General features: G+C 38.4%; 1 long non-coding RNA gene across 2 annotated transcripts; it reads left to right on the forward strand.

Moving 5' to 3' along the window:
• Window positions 1–564: 564 nt before the first annotated feature.
• On the forward strand, window positions 565–19519 carry LOC138106688 (uncharacterized). Of its 2 annotated transcripts, XR_011149066.1 has the most exons (4): window positions 565–1350; window positions 1690–1840; window positions 1921–2531; window positions 17960–19519. It is a non-coding gene; the product is annotated as an uncharacterized lncRNA (long non-coding RNA). The 2 variants fall into 2 exon arrangements; XR_011149065.1 differs by lacking the exon at window positions 17960–19519 and having other exon boundaries at window positions 1921–3923.
• The last annotated feature ends 4359 nt before the right edge of the window (window positions 19520–23878 follow it).

Genomic DNA, 23878 nt, shown 5'->3' on the forward strand with positions numbered 1-23878 from the left:
TTATGGTATTCAGAAACTAGTTTAAATTTTTCTTTTCTCATGTACCTTTTCATGACTGGGAATAAACTGCACTCACAGTTAATCTTTTCCAAGTGCATGCATGCTATCAAATTGTGGTCTCTACACAGCACACACTTGGTTCTCCTAGAGTCTGCACTGAACATATTTCTTCAGTCTTTTATTGCTTTAGTTGCCCTCATTGGTTTTTTTCTGATTTATTTCATATTTTGGGTCGAAGCCAGTGCTTTTCCACCAGCACCAACCTGACTTACAAAATAAATCTTGGCATAACAGGAAAGAAGGTAATGGCAGCACTAGAGTGGTGTGTACAAATGTAGGCCTGGCCTCGCAGAGTTGATGCAAAATAGTGCTGCAATTGCTCCCTTGATTCCTCACTGGGTAATGCTACTGTTTATGCATTTCAAAACAGCAATCACCTCTTTTTGCAGCAGTAGCTTCACACTTCATGCTTGTCTGGAGTTAATGGGCTCAGGCTGTATTGGGATCTCTTGATTAAGCTTTGGTATGGTGAAACACTTCAGGTGTACTATGTTTGATCACAGCCCCAGCCTGCACAACAGAGCCTCTCTCTTTCCCCAGAGAAGCACCCTGAGCATAAGGTTGGGGTTTTTTTCTAGTGTTTGCTGCAGTTTAGCTGCCTCCTTGGCAGTTTAACTGCTCATCTTAGCGTGTCTTAGGCTATTTAGGCCAAACAGCCTAATCTGGTTGTCCGCACGTAGATATTTAAGACATTAACCAAGCACTAAACAAGTAGACTGACTTTTATTCGATTTTTTTCCCCCTCAGTTTGTTTAAAATCAGTAGGATTCCTGAGTGCTTGAGAAGTCTGAATATCACATCACTTTTGGGGCATATAAAGTTTAAGACTAAAGTCTTGATACTGTTATTAAGTGGGATTTAGGAAAAGTGAGCTCCTCAGCTGCATGTCCCAGCAGGGGCAGTGGGAAAACCTGAATGAAGCTAAAAACAGGGCAAATCCATTCCTGATTGTTTACCATATGTTACACCACACTGCTGTAAAAATCTGGGCTCAGGAACATTGTAACTCAGCTGATTTGTAGTGGCCAAGGAAGTTGCCATCCATCAGCTAAGTCAGTGGGCATAGACTTAGCCAATGCCACATATGGAAATCATCTCTCTCAGACTACTTCACTGCCTCAGTCAAGGTAGATGGAGAAAGGGTTACCACAGCTCAGCTACTTCTGAATACCAAGTAGAACTTGACTTTAGCAAAATTTCAATTATTACTGTGTTCCTGGAGTACCAGAGAAGAACAAAGGTTTTAATTGCTTCCTCCATTGGAATGATTAGATTTCTCTTATGTAACTGGTAAGTAATATCTTACTTCCTAAAATAAGGATTATGTCTCTAGAAGGATGACTCCTGCTGGAGTTTGAAGAGGTAGCTAATTTAAAGACACCACTCTAAGGTACAAGTCTGCCAGTCTGAAGTTCACCAGCAGAAATATGCTGACATAGTTATTCCTTACATGACGTATTAATTATTGCTATGTCTAACGTAATTAACTGTCTGAACTGTTTTTTTTGTAACAACTGTCCATATTTATATATTTATATATATATATTTGACATGTAGCATGCACACAGCAAAAACTGATTTGTTTATATGTATGGTCTGTGTGTAAAATCTTGCTTATTTACCTTGAAGGAATACAAGCAAACTTCTACCACCCCAAATATTTTGCCTGGAAATTTTAAGTGGATGCCTCCCAAGGGCTGCCTTCCCTTTGAAACAAACTTCCAGTCCAAACAGGATCTCCTGTGAGGTGTCACAGTGCTTCATGGATGGAACATGCCTGGTAAGGTACAGCTCCTGTGTAGCTTAACAGAGCAGAAATCTTCATTTTCTTGAAACACCCAAATGTTTTCCATCTTCCAGGTACTGCTCATAACAATATAGCTTTTTGTAAATGAAATGCAAGTCCTGGATAGAAGATAACTCAGGAGAGCCATAGACTAAGTTTTCAGTTACAGAATGTGCTTTTCTAGCACAACGTACCTTACAATCTGTGGTCACTTTTTAAGCAACTAATTAAACATTACTGTGAAGTATGTAAGAAAAATTATACCCATTTAACAGATGTCTGAATGGAAACAAAACAAAGAAGTAGCTGGTAGTCCCCGGGAGAGCCAGAACACTGCCTTCATTTCCAGCTCCTGTATCTTAGCCTCTTTCATGGCATCGCATATTGTCTTCCAACTGCAATTCTCACAATTATTCCTCAGTAGATCAACTTTCTTTGAGCTACAGCATTTGAGCAGGTGTTTTAATTCCTGCTCATCACCGCAACAAGCAAATGCTCATTGTCCTTGGAGACCATTTCTCTGAAATTGATGGTTTTGCCTTGGACCTCAGGAACCTCAGTGACCTCAGGAACATCCTAGTGGCCCTGTGAAAGAGCCGAAAGCATTCAGCATTGCTGCACTGATAAAACAAGTTTTCTACTCAGGACTGGTGAAGAAGAAGCCTTTGCAAAATACTTCCTGGTGGTAACTAACTGTTGTATTATCCAAAATGCCTTGTTGCTAAACATTTGTTTTGTCTTATTTTGGTCATGGCTCAGATATTTTATAATGCAGTAGGCTGCCTTTCAAGAAGAATCAACCTGGATATTTTTCTTTCATATTTCTTTACCCTGTGTTTTATAATCCAATTCTACTATAAGAATCTGAAAATGTCTTTACTTCTGCTGATAATGCTTGCTTTTTTTTTTTTTTTTGTAATTTTGTGGGATAGCTATTTTAATATAACACCTATTTTTAGAGGCTTATTTACAAAAAAAAAAAATCATCATTAATAGTTAGAGCCTTGAACTAGAAGCCATTCTTATTTGCATTATTGTAACACCCTCAGGTCCCTTAAGAGATCTTGCACTGGCCTTCATATTACACTAAGATATTACAGACAAACAGCAAGATGCCATTTACCATTCCTATCCCTGAAGAGCCCTCAACCTTCTTGTTAGTTGCCTGACTTGTATGCTCATTACTTTTTCTTCTTTCCCTCTCATCCATATGCAGTTTATTCTTCTTTCTATTTAGCTATTTTTACTCATAGGATTCATCCCTGCCATGGAAGTATAGGAAAACATCAGTTATATTATTCTGGCACTGTACAAATACCACAGTCCCAACCTGAAATACTTACAGTATAAGATACAGGCTTGCTTCTGGGGTGGGTTTATTTAAAGAGGGAATTGTGCCTGAATATGAATGGAGCTAGGCTAGTTTTATATTAGCTTCACTGTGAAAACAAACTTTCTTACTGAATTCTACATCTCTTTTATTTACTTTCTGTTTATAGCCATGAAATTCTATACACTTTGACAAAATAAATTATGTCTCATGTTAGCGTTAACAATAAGAGGAATAAATGCAAACAACACATTATACAGGTAAACACTACAGGACACAGCCATCAGAGGATATACTGGAATGCAAATTGTATGCTTCAGATGCTGAAAAAGATTGTAATGTGCTTGTGTTTGGTTATTTTTATTCCCCTCGATTTAGTCCAAAGTACCCAAGATGCTTGGTGGGTCTGTTACTCTAAGACAGATTACAGGATGCAATTACTTTTGTAGAAGGAAACACTTGCCTGAAACTGTACGGGAGTCAATTTTATGCCGTTCAATTTGGATTTCAAAATAGTCTCCTACATGCAGAACATAAACACCCTCCGTCTTGTCTAGGTGGAGGCAGTAAAATGAGGCTCCTAATTCACACTGGGTGGTAGGAGGTGTGCTGGAACAGGGACCCACTGCTGTAATCTGTGCAAGAGAAGGGAGTCCCAGGAACCTGGGAAAATGGTGCAAAGCTGTTACAGTTAGTACTGTGAGTTTTGTAATGGCTCCACTGATAATTGTAACATTGGCCAATAAAAGCTAGCTTTGGTTTTGTCACCTTATTTCCAGATTTTGACTTTATTTTGCTCTTTTTCTTTTATTATTCTTCCCCCTGCTCCAGGTTGGGATGGGTTTTTTTGGCTTTTCTTTTCTTTTTTCTTTTTTCTTTTTTCTTTTTTTTTCTTTTTTCTTTTTTCTTTTTTTTTTTCTTTTTTTAATGGTTCTCATCAAGCAGCTGTTCCTAGTGTGGGTGCCTGATCACTGCTGCTTTTCATTTGCTGTAGTCCCTCCAGGACTCTTATGTCATCAACACCTGTTTCTTATTCTTTCGGGTGGTGACTAAAAGGAACATTAACCAGATCCTTTGGTGTCATCCACAGAAATTACCTATTGCCAAGGTAAACAAAGACTAAGACTCCAACTCTGTTATCTTCCTTTTCGCCTTTCTTTCGTCTGTTTTTTGGGTTTATTTTTTTTTTCCCCAGACCCTTCTCTCAGAGGAGGGCAATATTCCTGGTCCTTTTTTTTAGATCACCTGCCAGTTCTTACTAATAGTGTCCTCCCTTGCCCACCCACTATCTAGTCACCCACCAGCAAGTCAACAGCATTCTTAATACCTGCTTTTATAGTGAGTATGTGAAAAAAAATTCTGCTCATAAAACAACTGTAAGTTTAACTTTTTGGCCCCTAATTTTTTTTTTATTCCTTGCTGAAATGAAGAGAAATGGACCTTTCCTCTCATTTTGCCAGTAGTTACAGCCTGCAGTTTTACCTCTGTAAAGCTCCATTCTAGTTGGTGAGCTAGATTTAAGTCTTACAGTGCACACTGCATTAGTCACTGCTCTAGTCCTCCTCTGAAGTGTCATTTTAGTATGTGTAAGAAAGCCGTAACTAATGCTATTGTTTTAACTGTAGTTGTTGGAATGTTTGTTATTCTACATAGAAAACACACTCATTAGACTGGAATCATTCTTCAAGAAGTTTGTTTTGGCAGAGCTTTTCTTGGTGGGCAGTAAGGAGGACTGAGTTGTTTATTTTTTTTGAAAGCTTTGATAAGATGTTTAAAGAACCTTATGGAAAACAATACTAAATCTAAATCCCTCTATTTTTAATAGGCAGAAAATGCAATTAACCATCTTTCCCTAGAGTAGCAATATAGAAGCCTCCAGGTGTGTTACTATTGCAATATCAAAATAAAAAGTCTAGTCAGCCTTTCACTATAAAAGTAAGTGAAATGCAGAGCAGATGCTGTAATAACCATTAATTTATATTCACCAACTATATTTGTTGTAAAAGTAGATGAGGACACTGGAAAAACAAGTTATTTTTGGTTCTTCCCTGCAATATCACAAGAAAGCTACTGTAATGTGTTTAGCAGAGCAATGAATACATATTGGCCAAATTTATCTCTGCTATAACCCTGCAGAAATGTAGAATGAATTTAGTTCTAAATTTCACTTTGTGGAAGGAAGGATAAAATTAAAGGAGTTTATGGAACATCACCAGAAATTTTCCAGATCTGGTACTGAACCAATTTGAAAAACTTCACAAGGAAAATAGAATGATATGCAGATTTTACCTAATTTTTACTGATCAGAATTTACAGTTGTAACTTTCTATTAGAAACAGATTTTAATGAGCTGTGTAATAACCTATATCCAGAGGAACTCAAAAGGAAAGTAGCATTTCTTGGATGCTGATGTCTGTAAGACTTCTGTGCTTAGCATTGGGGTCTTTGTGCTGACTTTACCATGCAGTGTGTCCCTGCAGAACCACAAGTAGATGTGGGCCCACTTGGACTACTGGGTGAAAGGGTCAACAATATCTTAGGTTCTATGGTAGGTTTCATGTGGGGATGCTCAAATGCTGCATATACAATTAAATGAACTTTGCCATAGGTCAATTTATACTATTTACTTATTTTTAGAGATGGAAACAAAAAGATTAACCAGCCTTGCCAGTTTACTAGAGGGGTTGAAAGTCCTCACTACAAAGCACACTGTTTAACTACTGAAATAATTTGCCCTTAAACTCATAAGATTTGTGTCACTTCTGTCTGTTGTGTAGTATTTGACCCCCCTTTCTACTAATGGCAAAGGATAAGAACCAGTGAAATAATTTCAAAATTATTCTTGACTTCATTTTTCATTAAATACTGCTATTAAACCAAAGTTTTGACTTCTCTGCAAAGTTGTCTTTTTGTAATAAGACTACAGTCTAACAGATTGTGGTTCTAACACATCAATTCATAAGCCTTTTTCTCTCTGATTGTTATTCATGCAGGTGGGTGCTTATGATATTTTGTCTATATTTGACTGTATTACAAATCAGATTTTTTTTTTAAGCCATATTATATATCTGCCTCACTCTTGAATGGAAGCTTGATTAATGTCTTTTACTGGTGACTTGCTAGACCTGTGAACCACATTAGTGTGAATTGTTTCAGGCTGGCTACGAAGTCAAACTTTCAGGTTTTCCAGCTAAGCAAAAAAAGCCACAGACAAAATGAATTGTCAGAGGTTCACTTTAGTAGAAAAATTTGCAGGGGCTTTTGTTTTCCCTCTCTGATTTTTCAATGAAAACAACTGATAAAATTCACTACAGATTTTCTGGTAAATTTAGTTCAAGACGGGCATTTTTCAGAGAGTAAAAAACACGCTTGAAGTCTTTTTTTCCAGCTGGAAGTGTAACCATTGTGCTGCATCCTTATTTTTAGTAAAAGAGCTACTGCTTAAGAGTTTCATGCTGACCAAATTTGAGCAAGGTGAGGTAAGCTGTCAGACAGTGACTTTCAGTAATTCTCCCCCATCAATCACAAAAAGGATGAGGGTGGAAGGAGAGAGAAAGAAAGGGATCCTCAAATGAAATGAGGAGAGGTATGATATTTTGAGATGCTTTGGGAAAGAAAGACACCTTACAATAGAGACAGGGCGATAAAGGGAGAGGATGGCATCTATATATGTGTCACTTTTCAGTGGCCCTGGTTATGGTTCTGGCTTTAACCCTGCCACAGAGGGATATTCACACAACACAACTGTGGTGATTTTACATTGCCAGATGCTTTCCCTGGACTTCCTCCATTGTCAGTGGAAAGCAAATACTTCTCTGGGGGGTAATTCAGAAAAGAAGCCTAACTTAGTTGAGCAGAATTGGTCTTTAGAGAATATCTACTTTTCTCCATTGACTATGGAGGGCATCTAAATCTGGGTTTAAAGATAAATGGTGTGATTACTTTCTCTTTTCCTCAGCAGTTCTGCTCTGACTTGAAAGGTCCTGGGTAACTGGAGCATGTGATGTTTCTTCAGGAGATCTGTTAGCACTCAGATACACAGAAGGGAATGCATCTCAGGTGCCAGACTTGAAGGGCCTCAATTCTTAGACCAAATGCATTCAAAAGACATGGAATCCAAAAGCTGAATCTCTGTTAACCAACTGGTAATGGCCTCATAAAGAGTATATGGTCACAGGGGCTATAAGCAGAGTACAGGATTGATCTTAACTGGCTACATGGGGTAGAAACAACACATGTCACATTGTGGACAAGTATTTTATACCCAAATTGCTATCTGGAAAGGAAACTCTTAACTTTGTTTGCATTGAGCACAACGGCACAGAATGGTGTTTTCAAGAAAATGTCATTTCATCAAAAGTTATGTCTACCTCAGCAGGTAATGCAGTGTAAAGCACGTATATTTGTGGAATGGCAAAATTGATGTTGAGCATCTTGAACCCATTGTGCTTGGTTTAGGGTGTGAGTTTGTGGGGGACAAGGGAGGTTGTTCTTTGGGCTAGCTGTAGTGCATCCGTTACCTTGAATGGATGCGAACATGCAAGCTACACATGGCAGTATAGAATGCATTTTCTCTTTTTGTCATTATTATCTTTAGTATATATTTTTGTCCCTTTCGCATTTCATTTTTTTTTTTACACATCTCATTTATTTTTCCTCACTTTATTTTTATCATTCTTATGAGATTAGTAGGACTTCAAAGAAAAACTCATGTAGCCACATGGACTCCATTACCCACTGGCCAACTGAACAGCTGCATCTTGACATGCCCAGTGTCTCCAGGCAGCATGAATTGGGAAAGAAACACTGTGAAGCTAAAATGTTTGTAGTACGCACTCCCTCTCATCCTGTACGTACAGCATGACTGTCTAATGGCATGTATGTGCTTTAAACTTCCCATTAACTTTGGGCATAGCAAAAAATAAATTATTGTCTTATGGTCCTGACAGTGTAACTTAAAAGCACTAACTCCACAAACTCCACAAGAACTTGACTGGGTTTTCAAGTGTGGGTAATTAAGGACCTGCCAACCTTATCTGTGGCACAATTCCAACAGCAGCGTTCTCCTGCTGGCCTACTATTGCTATCCCCGGGAGATCCAGCCTTGGAGGTATAATCATCAGCAAATTCCATTCAGGCATTTGCCTGTCTCCCAAGATTCTCCAAAGGGTGGTGAGGTTCATGTCTGCGGGTTTTTTAATGCGAAGAGCGGGCAGGGATTGGTGACCATTGAGCGTATCTGAAAGGCAATGAAGCACAACCCAGGTAGCTTTTCGAGCAGGAGTGACCTGAAGTGGGTGCTTTCAAACCATGAATTTTACTTTAGAACTCTTCTGCTCAGGTACGATGCACTTTAATTAGAATTTGGGAAGAGTACAAACAAAAACAGAGATAGGAAAGGGAAGAACAGTTTATTGGCCTTGCCTCAGCAGAGAACTTGCTGGAGAAATGCACATTCTCATTGCACTTGCTATGCCATTTATTAATATTGCAGCAGAGGATGGTACAACTGTAATCATTTGTGATTTCAATAATTTATATCAATACACAATTCATGAATTCTGTGTTTGCACATTTGGAGAATGCTACAGCTGAAGAGGATCTACTGAAAATGTAAGAGATGAGTATTTCCAATCATATCCATGTTCTTTTCAGTTCCCTGGAAGAACAAGACAGCTACAAAATGCAAAGATCCAGGTAATTACTGGCATTAAAACTGCTGCAAAATACATGAATGAATGCAGGTCATAAAACAAGAAAAGAATTACCCATGAACCTGAATGTTGAAAACAGTGTGTAAACACTGTATTTTTAGCTCTTGAGTAATCAGAGAGCACAAAATCATCTCTGTTCAAATGAAATCAGCAGCTCACTTTTTCTTGTACCTTAGTACATATGCATGTGTGATTATATATTTGTGTCATGTGTATAAAAAACTCATCTATCTATCTATCTATCTATCTATCTATCTATCTATCTATCTATGTCTTAAATGGACTCAATTTCCAAAGCACTGTATATAAAAATGCCATGGTATATACAGTCCAATGCAAAACCTCCTAAGAACTTGCAGCAGCTTTGGGGTAGTAGGACTTCTCCACTAGATGAAATAATGACCAGTAAGCATCAACTGTCACTTTGTAAACCTGAGTCTGAGGTGTATAGTGGTTCTCAATATCTTTTGGGGATAATAATGTGGGTTGCAAGAGACTTTTTTCCTTCTTTTTTTTTTTTTTTTTTTTTTTAATTTCCATGTTTCAAAACCTTGGGATGCTGGGGTGTTTTCTGATGAAAGCCCCATTTTGTGAGCATTTAGAGGTAGAACAAACCTGCTGTAAATGAAGAGAAAATCACACAAAATAAAAAATTAACTCTGTTGCTAGACTGTCAGTTCATGGAGCCACTTATGCCTAGCAAGCACACAACTGTGTAGGAAAGCAGGGCAGATTCTCCTCTGCTGGAAGACCAGTTATATTTGAAAAGACAATGTGTCATCTGTCACACTCAATGGCATGAGAGCTTTCTTTTCTGGACATAAAATGTAATCATTGCCAGAGGTTGGAACTTGGGCTTGCCTCTTAAATTTATTTATTTATGTTATTTGTCATGAAAAAAAATGACAAATCGAGGCAAACATCTTGAAAAGAAAACTGATGACCAGATCAGAAACAATAGTTGAAACAAGATGAGGAGATTAGAGTGGTTTAGATTTCTTCTGAAGAAAGATCAGCTTACATTTTTCTAGCTGTCAAAATTATTGATAGTTTAATTTGTAAGTCTTTTTGTGCCAACCTAATTTTCATTGATGACATGAAAACTTTATGACTCAAAAATTAGATTTCATTTTTATAGGTGATTTCAAAGAAAATTTTTAAATAAAACTTCAAAGCTCCTGTACAACTGAATAATTCCTGCCTCAACTTTAACTACTGTTTATAGTCATATGTTTACATAGACATTGCAACCAGTTTTAACACAATCTGATAATTCAGGCTCCTGTCATTTGAAATTAGCCTATTGCCACAATTACTCTGAAAAGTAATAAAGGTGATAGTCATAGAAACCCACTACCATGCTTATTTTGCAATCACCACAAACGGTAGTGCAACAGCAGATCAGAAATTTTCAGAAAATTTTCATACTGGTGTAGATTGAACATGTGGTGCTTCATGAGAAATGGAAATATCCTGCTGAATGTGATTTCAGTTTTCCTTTAAACAGAGAGGAAAAAAAAAGCCCCAAGAATTTTTTATTGTTTGGGTATGAAAAGTGTCACTCAGAAACATGGCAACAATGAGAAATTCTAATTTTACATACATTATTTCATCCAAAAACCTAAACTGTTCAACTCAGTCATCAAGGAAAAAGAATCTGAATAACTAAAGGATCATATTCTTGTAGAGAAAAAATAATTGACAGTTGCAATTTTTTGTTTGATAAGCTCTGACAAAAAAAAAAAAAGGAAGCAAAAAAACCCCTGATAGTATGTGTTGTTGAGAGCCCTCTTTTATAATGCAGACACTATAAATTATAAGGACATAAACAAAGAAATTCTAGTAACGTTCTTATCCAGATGAGCTGTGCTCTCATGATTAATCATATCACCAGAAACCTATGTAATCTATAGCTGCCTGTCTTATTTATCTGTCTATTGGTCTATCAAATGTTCCCATTTCATTAAGCGTTTTGCTCTCTGCTGGGAAGGTACTTAATATTTTGCATCGCTGTGGGCTTTTTTCAGGGCTCCATGCTCCAAAGCCTAGTAGCCCCATTTACTTTCTGCTATTTTTCAGGCAATGCTCTCTGTCAGCAGCTCTCAAATTCCCACATCAGGGCCCTTTCACCTGTCCAGACAAATTTCTGATTAGAAGGCCTTCATTAGGGGGTGTCTTGGGGTGACTTTGTGACGTGTATCCCCTATCGCTGCCCCATGACCAGAAATTAATTTTGTGCCTTTCTGTGCCTTTAAACTGAGCCTGAGAGGGGGGAGGAAAACCTGAGCAAAACTTCTTCAAAGCAGTTTGCAGCTTGTTCAAGGTCACACATAGATAGAGACTATTTTTTTCCAGCTGCGGCAACAAAGCAAGAGTGGGGAAAGCACCCTGCTTGCTTTCGGCCAGTTTTTCAGCTCCTTTTTCTTTCTCTGGAGAGAGATGGAGAGTTGAACTTTTGTTTTCCTGGGACTTTGTGTTTTCTTTTTTTTTCCTCTGCTGGACTATTTCAACATCAGAATACATCAGGAGGAATTCCCACTGAGGCCTTGGCCCTGGAGGTGGGCTCACTGCCCCGTCCCAGCTCCAAGGAGGGGGAGAGAGAGAGATCTACAGAAGGACTCTGAAATTTTCCCAGGTTTCTCTCAGCAGAGCGAGAGGTTTTATTATTTAGCATTATTTTCCTTTTCCTGTGTGTTTGGTAAATAAATAGTTTTTATCTCTTTCACTTTCCTTCGAGGAAAATTTATTTTTTCCCAGACCTGGTGGGGGAGGGGTGGTTGTGGCCTGCCTTCTCTCAGAGGATATATTTCTGAGTTTGACCAAACCGGAACAGGGGGCTATACACTTTTCAGTATATATGTTGTTTGTAGGAGTTCTGCAAATAAGGCTATATGTTTTCTAAAAATCTAAACGTCCCCTTTCTCCCTGTAGCACCTAGCATGTGCCAACTGACTGGCAGCATGAGGATGTCCCTGTCTCAGGGGAAAACTTTCTGTCTTGAAAGAAAGAAGGTTTCTGAGGGCAATTCAGTGTATTTTTCTTCAGGGTATGGTACTTCCCAGAGGCAAGTTCACAATTTAAGCCCTCTGTAGCCAGGGGAGAGAGGCATTTCCAGAGCGCAGATCTGAGCCACAGCTAGGCTTACTTGTCCTCTGGAAATGCCTCTATGTTTCTCCTGACTGTAGAAGGAGCCTAAGATGATCAAAGCTACAGCAGAGGCACAGAGAAGTGGAGCAACCAAAAGGGTTTAGTTTGGCAGGAGAGCTGCCAGGTGGGGGTGCAGCATCCTCTGATCAGACCTGTCAAGAAGTGACGGGCAGTTGAGATGTTCTAACTGTTAAAGAATGGGAAAGGAGAGGAATACACAGTAGGAAATTACTTTTAAAAACATTACTGAACATTAAAAAATGTGACTTGAAGGATAGAGTGAATCGAATAAATGCATCCTATGTTCCTACCCTTCATTCTTCCAGGTCAAAAATTATCAGTCTCTAATTTTTGTGCATTTTCCTGGTAGATGACATTTTCAGAGGAGAAAGATGACAGCTTTTAAGGAAGGAAAAGGGGAGTAGGGAATGAAGATGATGAAGTTAAAAACACGACAGGTTCCAAGAGATATGGAAAGTGAGCAGCGGTATAGGAAGATGTGAAAGAGCAGAGGAGAATTGTGATCAAATTAATTTGATCAAATTTGATGAAGTTAATTAGTTTTTCAAACATGAATATGCATAGGATGCATGGTATGTGTGTGCACGTAAGAAGGACAGAATCAAGGAAAATAAATCTGCCACCTCCCAAGGCTGTATGAGTTGTACATAAACCATTGCCAGTGAGATAACCTGTTCTTAAAAACTCCTGTTGATGAAGGACCCCCAGTCTTGCCTGGAAGTGCATTATACTGTTTAACCATCACTATTTCTTCTCCTAACAGCTACTATAAATCTTACTTGCTGTTGTTTAACTTCATTCATGTCCTATTCATTGTGGAGAAGGAGAAACAGGACATGCTCTTCCCTCTATTCTAAAGCATGCTACATATTTGAACATTTCTGGTGTTAACTCTATGGTGTTAATTCTTTTGTCTTGTCTTTACACCCCCCTCTTGTCCAGATATATTTCCTAGGCTTCTGTTATGCCCAGCTGTTTTCCATCTTTATTAACAAACGTGCTCAAAACTGCCCAAAACCCTCCACTTGAGAGCATCTATCTCAGTTTCTGAGTGATGTGAAAATATGCCCCCATGCTGACAGGCAGCACTCTCATTTGCATGTCGTCTTAATTGTAACAGGAGACCACTATTGATTCATGTCTTTAAAATCTACTCTAATACCAAATTTTTCCCCATGGTTAAGCATATAAGCTGCTGTCTTAGGGGTAAAATTTGACTGTTCCTAGAAAACTGTATCATATATTTCTTGTCATGTAATTGCCTTAGGTTTTTTTGTAATTCTGGCCCCAATCTCTTGGTGTGTTGCAGTTACATCCACCTTGAGCTCATCAGACAATGTAACAAACTTATTCTCCATTTCATCATTCTTGGTACTTGGGCAAATACTGATAGGGCCCAGAAAAAGCCCCTGTAACACCCCTTGATATATCCACATCAGTAGCCAGCCACTGTACTTTCTCTCTGACGATCCTTTTCCAAATACTCTTGTGACCACCTTTGAATAGTTTCATCAGGAAGCAATGATGCATATAGATATCTTTTTCCAGGCCGCCCAGTTCAGCCTCAGCTCTCATTTTTGGCTGCACTTCATAATGAACATTGATATTTGTACAGCTGCCTTCTATCTTCCTAGTTGGCGAATAAAGGCCTGATTATTTTCCAACAACTTTTGTAATTACCCTTGAAGAAGTAAATTGCTATCTATTATGTACAGTCCATCTGTCATTATGATAACTGTTCCTCTCTTCATAATATTTCCATGTTGGCTTTAACTGGCAAGCTTTTGTAGCTTGGCGAAGATTTCATGAACTCTCTTGTCTGTGCTGTGACGAACAAAGAACAAATTTCAAAGGTAGGAAGACAACATTAATGAGTAGAGCTCCTACTCACTCACTATAAAGGTGTCTCTCATACCATGCTCTGGGTTTATGGTCTGTTTGGTTTCAAAAATCTCTTTACTGATGCATGACATGAGGGAAAAGTGGCTTTTCTAGCATATGTTTTTTCTACACAGCCACCTTTATTTGTATGAAACAGCAGTGAAGAGCTCTCATAAGGAACCTTCATACTCTTTCCTGTGCAACCCTGTGTACCTTCACAGTGCCTCATTCCAGATTGCTGGCTGAAGCAAAATTTTCTATTTCTGATGTTAGCTGTCACTCTGTGTTTGCTCCCACCTTGGAATAAAATAAATTCCCTCCGTAAATATACTGCAAAAATGTTATTGAGAACAGTTTAGAAGAAAAATCCCTGGAAGCGTATTAAAGCATAAATCTTTTGATAGCACCTTATAAAAAAAATCTGTTAGTCAAGTTGCACAGATTTAAAATCTCAAGTAGGTTTGAAGGGTAGAGTTTGAGGAAATAATGTTCATATATATGAAGCATGGAACGTCATCACTAACATAATTAGAGGCCTTATTTCTCCATATACTGGTCAGAACATAATAAATCCTTACAGAATGTAACACCTTCAAATTTGATTCTCCAAAGTGTTAATTAAGCTTCCTTAAATTCTTGGGATGTCCTTTGGTTTGGTTTTGTTTGGGTTTTGCCTTTTTTTTGTGTTTGGGGTTTTTTTTTGAGTGGGTGGGGGAGGTTTGCTGTTTTGTTGTGGTTGATCTTAATTTTTTGCGATTTGGTCTTAATTGTTTGCAAACAGGGGTAAGAAGCTTTGCCCAGAACTGTTATGTGGCTTTAGGTGAGAAATACAGCTTTAAGTGAGATATATGAACAAAAGAGCTCTGGTGTTGTGATTGTTAATATCCAGCTAAATCCATCAGAGTGGATTCCTTCTTCAGAAGTGGTAGCATTGTATTAATTTGCTTTAGCTGTAGCCATATAAGTGGTTAAAATAGATTATTTTTTGAAGTATGGGAAGGTCTTCATTTTAGAGACCATTTAGGCATTGCTTATTTAGCAAACCATAATTTGCCATTTGCACCTATCTTCATTTATGCTCTGCAGCAGAATTAACACTCTGCCTTGATGTGTACTTGAGATTGAGGTGATGACTGTTTCAGGACTACTAGGGGAGCTCCTCATGCTCAGTCAGGGATGTGAACTACAGGAAATCATAATGAAAATACATCGTTGAGGCACCAGCTCTGATAACATACACATGAGGAATTCTGACTGCTGTTAGGCAGTTCTACTGTAACTTTCATAAAATGCAAGATTATTACTCTTCATAAACAGGGATTTCAGACCTAAGAACTCTACTCTGCATGCATGTAAACTATTTTTTACCTATTTTAAATTTAATTTGTTGATTTATTGCTTTGGATTTTTTTTAATCTAGTATCAAATAGCAACATAACTATGTTGTTCCAGATGTGTCTTTCTTTTAGTGGTAAATACAATAGCCTATAGGCTATTTATCAGTTTTTACAAGGTATTGGAATCTTTTGCATCTAGAACATTCATTAGTTTGAAAGATCATTATTCTTTAAAGATCAGCTGGTGCTTAGCAAAAGTTTCAGTGTTCACTCTTCTAGACAAGGAAGATGCATTTTGAAGAGAGGCAGTTGACTGGGGACTTGGTGGAACCTATTTAGATTGATTTGGATGAGGAGATTTGACAGTTTTAAACAAATACCAATTTGCCTTATATTTTCTTGCTACCACTATTCTAATGGTAACCAAGAACTCTGACTCATGATGCTGCTCGGAGGGCCTTCCAGTTATTTTAAATCTACTACTTTCGACTTTTCTCATTTTCCTGCGAATGTTGCAGATTTACACAGCACTCTCTTGACTTCCCTCCCCTTCAAGCACTTGTCTGAATTTCTCTTAAAAGGATTCACTTTTCCAGACATGCCAGTTGCCCCACCTCTTATTGCATCAGAATTTTCCTAGGTTTTGAAAACATGCAGTAAGTAAGTTCAAAGTTTTTATGAGGGGAAAAAAAGAAATTGGCTGATGGAAATGATCTCTCTCTCTACAGAGAGTTCTTTTTGAAACTGGTTATTTGATTGTACTCCTCCTTGGTGAGCAGAAGGGAGCTTTGATGGTCGCTGACAAAAGAGGTGATGCCATATTAAGCATGAAGACCAGACACAGAAGATTTACAGAGACAAAGCAAAGAACTGCTAAGTTCTTTACTTATACCATATAGATTGTTATACCAAAAGTTATTCTATGTAGAAACTTTAACAGATATTTCCTTTTTTTTTCTTTTAAGCTGTGAGAATCTTGTCTAAATCACTTAAAAACTGATCAATTCATTGGAGTACAGACAAGAAGCTGAGTCTCCAGCTGAGTTCCCTCGTAGGCAGCTTCAGTGTTATTGCATTACTCAGATCCTCTCCTGAATCAAACTTTGAGCACAGGCTTATTTAAGGGGTCAAATTCTGTTTTGTTGCTGTTGGACATTCAGGGTTGACTAAACTGAACCTGTTTTAAATAACCACCGAGGTTAGAATATGGTTCATGATCTGCGTACTATAGAAATAGGCTTTAAAAGATAATGGGAGGAGAATTAATTCTTTTCCAATAGTCTTTGTCAGTGGCATTGGCATTTTTAAGTAAACACTAATGAAATTCCAAATTTAAGCCCACTTTTCATAACTGTGCGGATACAACTTGTTGATGAGAAGTTGCTGTGGAAATGAATAGAAAGTGGGAACCGGCAAAATTTGTCTTTACTTGAATGGTGCAATGGTCCAATTTACACAGCTTCAGCAGTAGGAGACAAATGAGCAGTGATTATCATTTATTCTGTCAGGAGCAATGGTGGTATGAAGGGCTTTGTCCAAAATAATCAGAGTGTTGGCTATAAGCCAAGGCGAGGGAAAGAGCAACACATGGTGTTTTGCGGATTTAGATAGCAGTATAGCTTCTGACTGTGAAAAGACCTGAAGTGAATGGATGGGATGGAGAGTGGAGGGGGAAAAGATGTTCTAATACTGTCACTTCAGAAGATAAATAGCCAGGAGATCAGACTTCCTGGTGTATGCATCTTTAAAACACAAACACCAGTCTTCTGTCTCCTGTCTTCATTTTTTTTTTTTTTCGTACTTTCCAGCCTTTTCTCCATATGATTCAAACACCTCCCTTCCCAGACTACGTGAGAGATCTGTCCACAGATCACGTCCCGGTCATCTCATTTCAAAGGCAGCATTTAATTCATGAAAGATTGTGTAAGGATATGAACTGCTTCAATCAATTTCATTTTGTTTTGTGGTTAGTTGCCTTTTTCTAACCTGCTTGTTCACTTTATCTGAAGAGATTAATACTTGGAAGTGGTCTTGAAACTCCCATTAGGTAGGCAAAGAAATGTCTCCTGCAGCACCAGTAGAGTTCCTGCTAGGTGCTACTGTTAATACCTGCTCTATATATGTCCTGAATTTTCTTCTCAATCAGGCACCCAAAAGGAAAAAGTAATAATGTGCTGTCAGCTGGAAGGTAGGAAGTAAGCACACTGAATTTTGACCTCTTTGTGAAGGGCTGGAGTTCCATTGGATTGGCAGCTATTGTAACCACTTTTGCTGGTTGAGGTGGACTAATTTGGAGGTTTGACTTCTTTTTAACTACCAAAGGAGTTTGGTAGTGAAACAAGCATTACATTTATTATACAGTAGTCCAGTACAAGAGTTGTCAATGACCTACTCTGACAGAGTCCTTTACTTACTGGATTTTACACACTGCAGCCCTCAGAGATCCATCATCAGAGGAAGGGGATTTTCAGTTATACTGAGGATCCTAATTTTTGTAACCATTCTAGGAAAGGCTCTGGGCAACTTTTATCCAGCCTGAGGAGCTACACATTAAACAGTTTCGTGAACCCTGGAACTAATGAAGCCAGATTTCCTACTTCATTAAACCTACACTTTACTTCTCATTACTGTTGTTCATTTTTCAAGTTAGTTCATTGTATTTGTTATGTCCATCCCTCTACAGGAGTTGCAGATGAAGTTACTGAAGAGGAGCTGTGTTTGCAACAGGAAAGAAAAGGAAAAAAAGCATATTATGAGCTACTTTCTTTGTTTTTAAAATCAAAGTCAGTTGCAACAAGAAACAGACTTCCTGAGCATCCCAGCCGCTGCACTGCAGAGATAATGTGAATGACAGCCATTGTGATATCACCTTGGGGAACAGCTCCAAACAGCCAGTCTTTAACAGCCATCTTATCTTCATACTGGCTGATTTATACATTACTCAATTATATATGGCATAAATTGTAGCCTAGTAAAAATTATTTGGGCTGTTTAGGAAAGGGAATATGATTTTTTGCAATCACTAGTAAAAGGCTACAGCTTTATGTTGACCTGACAGCACAGGGTCTCAGGACTTAACTGGGTTTGCATTGGCCTAGGCTGCTTGCAGCTGGCTTAATGCTTGCTGGCAGACATCTGACTGGTGCCTAAGTTGATGGGCTTCTGCCTGGTGAACCTCATGGAGAGTGATGGACTGACAGACCCCCTTGTCCCTGTGTATGCAACAGCAGCCCTTTGATTAAATGAGCCTGTTGTACAACTTTCAAACCTTGGCTAGGAGCTGTTAAAGAATGAGCTGGGATAAGAAAATGAACAAAATTAGTCCTAAGCAGCTCTGAGGCTGAACAGGAACAAAATCCCACCATTAAGGTCTTCCCAGCAAGGACTTCAGAATACTACTGATGTGACTCCCCACCATGAGATGAGGGAGACAGAAACAGTCAAGCTTAGGACTCAGAGGTATACCTAAACAGTGAACAGGACTGGTATTAGGCCATTTTGTATAAAAAATGTAACCTCACCATCAATTAAGTTTTTCTATATTAATGACATCATTGTGGACTATTGGAACTGCTAAAACAAGTAAGTGGACTAAAAATTAATTCTTAGCTCAATAGATGATGTGTAAACTTTTGCTCATAAGAAGATTTTGATGCTAAAAAAATAACCCAAGAAAATTAAATTTGATGCACATTATTTTGCTGAACTAACATAGTTGAACTTGCCCTTTGTTCTGATTCTAACAAGCTGAAGCAAAACAAAGCTTATTGCCTTGCTCTCCAATTAGTGGAAGTGAGACATTACCTATGTCATTACCCAAGGATAAACTGGTCTTTCCCTTTCTTCGATATTCCTTTCAAAGCCTTCATTTACTAGGTCTCTGCCCTTCAACCCCAAACTCCATTCTCCCTTACTTGGCTGAAATGCTAAGATACTCATGGATAGGCAACTTGTGTGAGAATGATTGTAAATACTTAATAAATCTGTTCTTCCATACTGCAAAGCTCAGAAAGTGAGTTGTTCCAGGAGGATTCCCTTGTGTCTTTAACAAGTGAGTCTCGATTTTCTTTTCTTCATCATATTTTTTATCACAAAACTGGAAGAAACCTGTTTTTCTCTCAACATTGACAAAAACTCAGCTGTAAATTCAGAAATTCCTAGAAATGACCAAATTCTCCTTTTCTTACCTTTGCCCATGATTTCATGTGTACAGATCCTCATTATTTATTTTCTGAAATTTTGAAAAGCATCTTTTTCTTTGCAAAACAGATTAAAACATCATTTTAACCTATCAAAGAATGGCACTGAGGTTGTTTCTTTGTCTTGTATTCTATGAATAGGGTTTCTGAATAACAACAGAGACTTTTCAAAATGTTTCCACATAATTCTCTTCATTTGATTTGCTATTGAGGCAACATATTATGCTGTGATGGCAAGTTTGCATTCCAGTATACAGGATGCTTTTAAATTACCATAGGCACTACAGAATGTATGACTTACTATGGTCTGTTTTCTGCCTTTTGATAGTGCATGTGTTATTTACAGTACTTGCTGTATTAACTTCCGCCATGCCATGGTCAAAGTAAATATTTTACATTACAGTATTGTACTAAAATATAGTCCATAGTGAGAATGAAGTAAATAACCCAATACTAGATCTTTACTTCCTAGTTTCTACTGAACTGAGGGTTTTTTTGTTTTGTTTTGGTCTTAAATCTCAGAGCATGACTGTTGGAGTAAAATTCACCTCTAATTAAAACTGGCCTACCAGGCTTCTCACTTTCCTTATAAAGTATTCTTGTGTAACCAATTCCTATACTTAGGGCATGCAAATCTACTATGTTTTGAAATCAGTTTCTCTAATGATGCATCTGGCAAAAACAAAAACATAATTCACAACCTGCAACAATTTGTGAATTTGTGATTTAACAGCTCCTCAGCGTACTCCATAAAGAAGTTTTAAGGTCATTCCTCACTGGATAGATTTGCCCCAAAATAACAAACTTGGAAAAAAAACCCTGAGTATAACTACATGAGAGAAATGGGGACAGAAACCAAAGAACTGCACCTTTTATAATTGTAGCCTGCATTAAAATGATACTGAAATGAACCAGGAGTCATATCCCAGATTAAATATCTTTAGGAAAGAATTTCATTGAGAGTCAGCAATTTCCTCCTCCCCACAAAGAACTTTAGCTTTTCTTGGGATACACCATTTGCAGTGTATAGCCTCAAGTGTAACACAGATTTCTTTGGCTTAGCATCTTAAGTAGGTGATATTTGCAAGAGTATTCCCTTCTCCGCTTCTTGCCAAGGCAGGAAATAATATTAATCAGCTTTGCTAAAGTTACTCTGCTCCATTATTTCAGGTAGAAGGGCCCACGGGAAGACAAGGTTAGAACTCAACAGAAGGGAAGGAAAACTCAGGGCACAGCTAGGAGACAAAGAAAGGCATGAGGAAACAAATATTAAAGTGAGAGAAAACAATAATAAAGGAAACACACAAAGTATAGAGATCCTGATTCACAGTGATGTTCAGGTAAAGTATTCATTTTAAGTCTTTAAATGCTTAAATACTTTGAAGCATTGAGCTAAAAGAATTGTCTAAATAGAAACTTGCACTAGTTTAAATAAAACCTGTCAGGTAGCATGATGCAATGCTAATTAAACCAGTACAATTTGGTGTTCCAAAATACGCGTATTTAAGACTTTGGTTATATTTGTGAATTTATTCCAGTCTACATAACAGATTTCACAGGTAAAAGTAATAAGCCAGTACAAATCAGGCAAAAGGACAAATCACATTTTCACAAGGAGTGCTTGGACATGATAAACTTCAGTTTACAAATGAGCATCTGCTAACATCAACCTACAAGAAAGTTCGGTGGAATTACATTATCCTTACGTACTTATGCCATTGCTTGCTGTTAGGCTGGGTCTTCCCTTCTGCCTTCTGTCCCATTTGCCACTTCTACTTCGTAGACAGAGAGCTTTGTGCTAGTAACTTTACCCATTTCTTCCTTTTCCCAGCTGTGCTCTCAACCTTCTGTCTGCCCTTTACGGTTCATAGGCAGAGCCTTGGTATGTGAATAATAATGTTGCTTTAGTGAACTTTAGTGATTATATCCCCATGACTGGGCTGATACATATTGAATCTCAGTTTGAAACATATTTCTCACTGGTATTTGGATTTCATGGTAAGAAACCTCTTAGCAATGTCCCTGATAAGACTCAGAATATTCCTGCAGTGGAAGTTGGGACACGGCTTGAAACTGTTGGGGCAGGAGCTACTTCAGGAACAGACAATGGAATTAAAGCATCTGAAACGGCAGGGAGCTTGGAACTAGATGATCTTTGGGGTCCTTTCCAACACAAACCATTCTATGATTCTATGAAATGGTGCCAAGCAAATGTGATTGATATTGTGGCACGCTGAGCACAATTTCTTAAAGGGGAGGCAAGGAAAAGCAGGGGTTGGGCAGGAGTAAAAATGTGCTGCATGTTTCATCAAATACCCAGCTGCAAGTGGTAGTTTGTCTTAAAACACCTTAAAATACTTGGATGAATTTTCTAAGGTGACAAAGTACCCAAGGGAAGAACGTAATCAAGTACAGAAAAAAATCTCATGGGGTTCTAATTTCTATTAGGGGCTTGGAAAATCTGAGTTTAAGCCTTAAGTAAATGGCTATCATGGAGTGGTATAAAACCCCCAAACATCTGACTTGGTAAGTTTGTTCTATTTTGAATGCATTTTCTAGAAATTACTTTGTACATTTGTACATACTGTACTGGTTTGTATGCAGGAAGTAGCTTAAGGAATAGAAATACTTTTTTTTTTTTTTAATTTTAGGCATTTTTAGGTGAGCATTGTATGTATAATGCATTTGCACCTTCTCATACCGTATATATTCTTTATTAACATATTTAAGATAGATCTGGGATCACAGATAACAAAACTGACATAAATATTTTACATTTGATGTGCACACCACTTTAAAATTAAGCTTATTAAAGATAATAGAATGATCCATCGGCAGGCCTTCAGCTCCAGACTAAGAGGTGACAAGCTATTTGGTGAACAATTTACTGAGTGTCTCACTCCCCCCTCCTTCTTAACCATGGGCATTGTCAGTTCATTCTATTAACCTTAATAGGTTTGCTTTCAAAGTGTTTTACTTGGAAGATTTAAACCTGAACTCTATCATATGTCAGCCTGCAGCTAACTTAAGCAACAAAACTCAAAGAAGATGCACCATATTTATCTATGTGCATACTTGTACATATGTCCACAAGTAGCAGCATCTAATACATGTGAATAAATGACGTACTGTGCCTTGTGTAATGTTCTTTTGCTATAGGTCTTTCATTGTTCCATAGGGTGTCTCAGGAATTTTTTTTTTCTCTCAATTAAAAAAGAGTTAGTGGCAGGCATCTCCAGCTAAGCACGCACTAGTTTGAGAAAGGTTGTGCAAATGAGAGAAGCTTGTTCTCCTCACATAACAACTCCAGCAGGTATATCTGAGGGTTGCCCTCTGTCCCAGCAGGGCATCCTTTTCTCTCCACCTGGGACCCAACCACAGAATTAGCAAGCAAGTCATAACAGATTTAGCCTCTGAGGAAAGGGCAGGCTCAGGCAGCTTTGGAACAGAATAGCAGGCATTATCTTTTCTCTACTGCTGCCTTTTAAACAGCTTGTCAGACGGTACTGCCACTTTTATGGAACCTAACAAAGACACTGAAGCAGCTGGGTGCCTCCCATCATTTCCATTCCAGAGATCCCCTTAAGTGTCTCCCCCTCCCAATAACACTAGCCCTGACAGATTTAGGTCCTTTCAGGACTCTACATTTCTTCCCTTACTTTGATGATTTAGAAAAGTGACTTGGAGAGGTCAATACAGCTGGAAATGCCAGTTATCAATGGCCCCACTTTCCATCACTCTGGCAAGTCACCATGATGGAGAATCCCATGGAGTCCTTGGGCAAACTCAGCCCAGCCAAAGCAGAAGTGACAGCAATTAGTGAGCAGAAGCTTGCCCTGTTCTTATCCTGAACCACTATTCATCTCCTGATCTCCATAGCCTTAGGGTCACCTCCACTTTGCTGCACGCTCAAATGACCAATGGTAAATGTTACCCTTTGCAGTTTTACAAGACTGCTTCATTTCCATGGGACAGGGATAAGAACCTGAAAGACCACCATGTGGAGCTGCTGCAACTTGCTTTCTATCACCCTGAATGCACTGGACACAGCCAGAGACCCAGGACAGTACTCATCACATCTCACACCCAGTCCAAAAGCACAGCACTCATGTCCCAAATGCTGCCTCCTTGGGCCACCTACTGAGAGAGCTGTTTGTAGAAGTAGCAGAGTTAACAAGACTCAGGGTAAAGACACCCAGAACTAAAAATGTGAGCCTTTTGTAGTGCTGTGGAATGCACCTACAAGAGAAATCAGGCTGTGCTGGAGACAAAGTCCTGAGAGGAAACTGTGGAGTGATTCTCCACATTTGTTGTCCCACACTGAGAAGACAATGAAAGTTCCTTTACGTGTCAGTCAAAATAAGACAATTCTTCCAGGCAGAATAGAGCGCAACATATCACTG

This window comes from Aphelocoma coerulescens, chromosome 2, assembly GCF_041296385.1.
Source record: "Aphelocoma coerulescens isolate FSJ_1873_10779 chromosome 2, UR_Acoe_1.0, whole genome shotgun sequence".
In the NCBI taxonomy this organism is placed as follows: domain Eukaryota; kingdom Metazoa; phylum Chordata; class Aves; order Passeriformes; family Corvidae; genus Aphelocoma; species Aphelocoma coerulescens.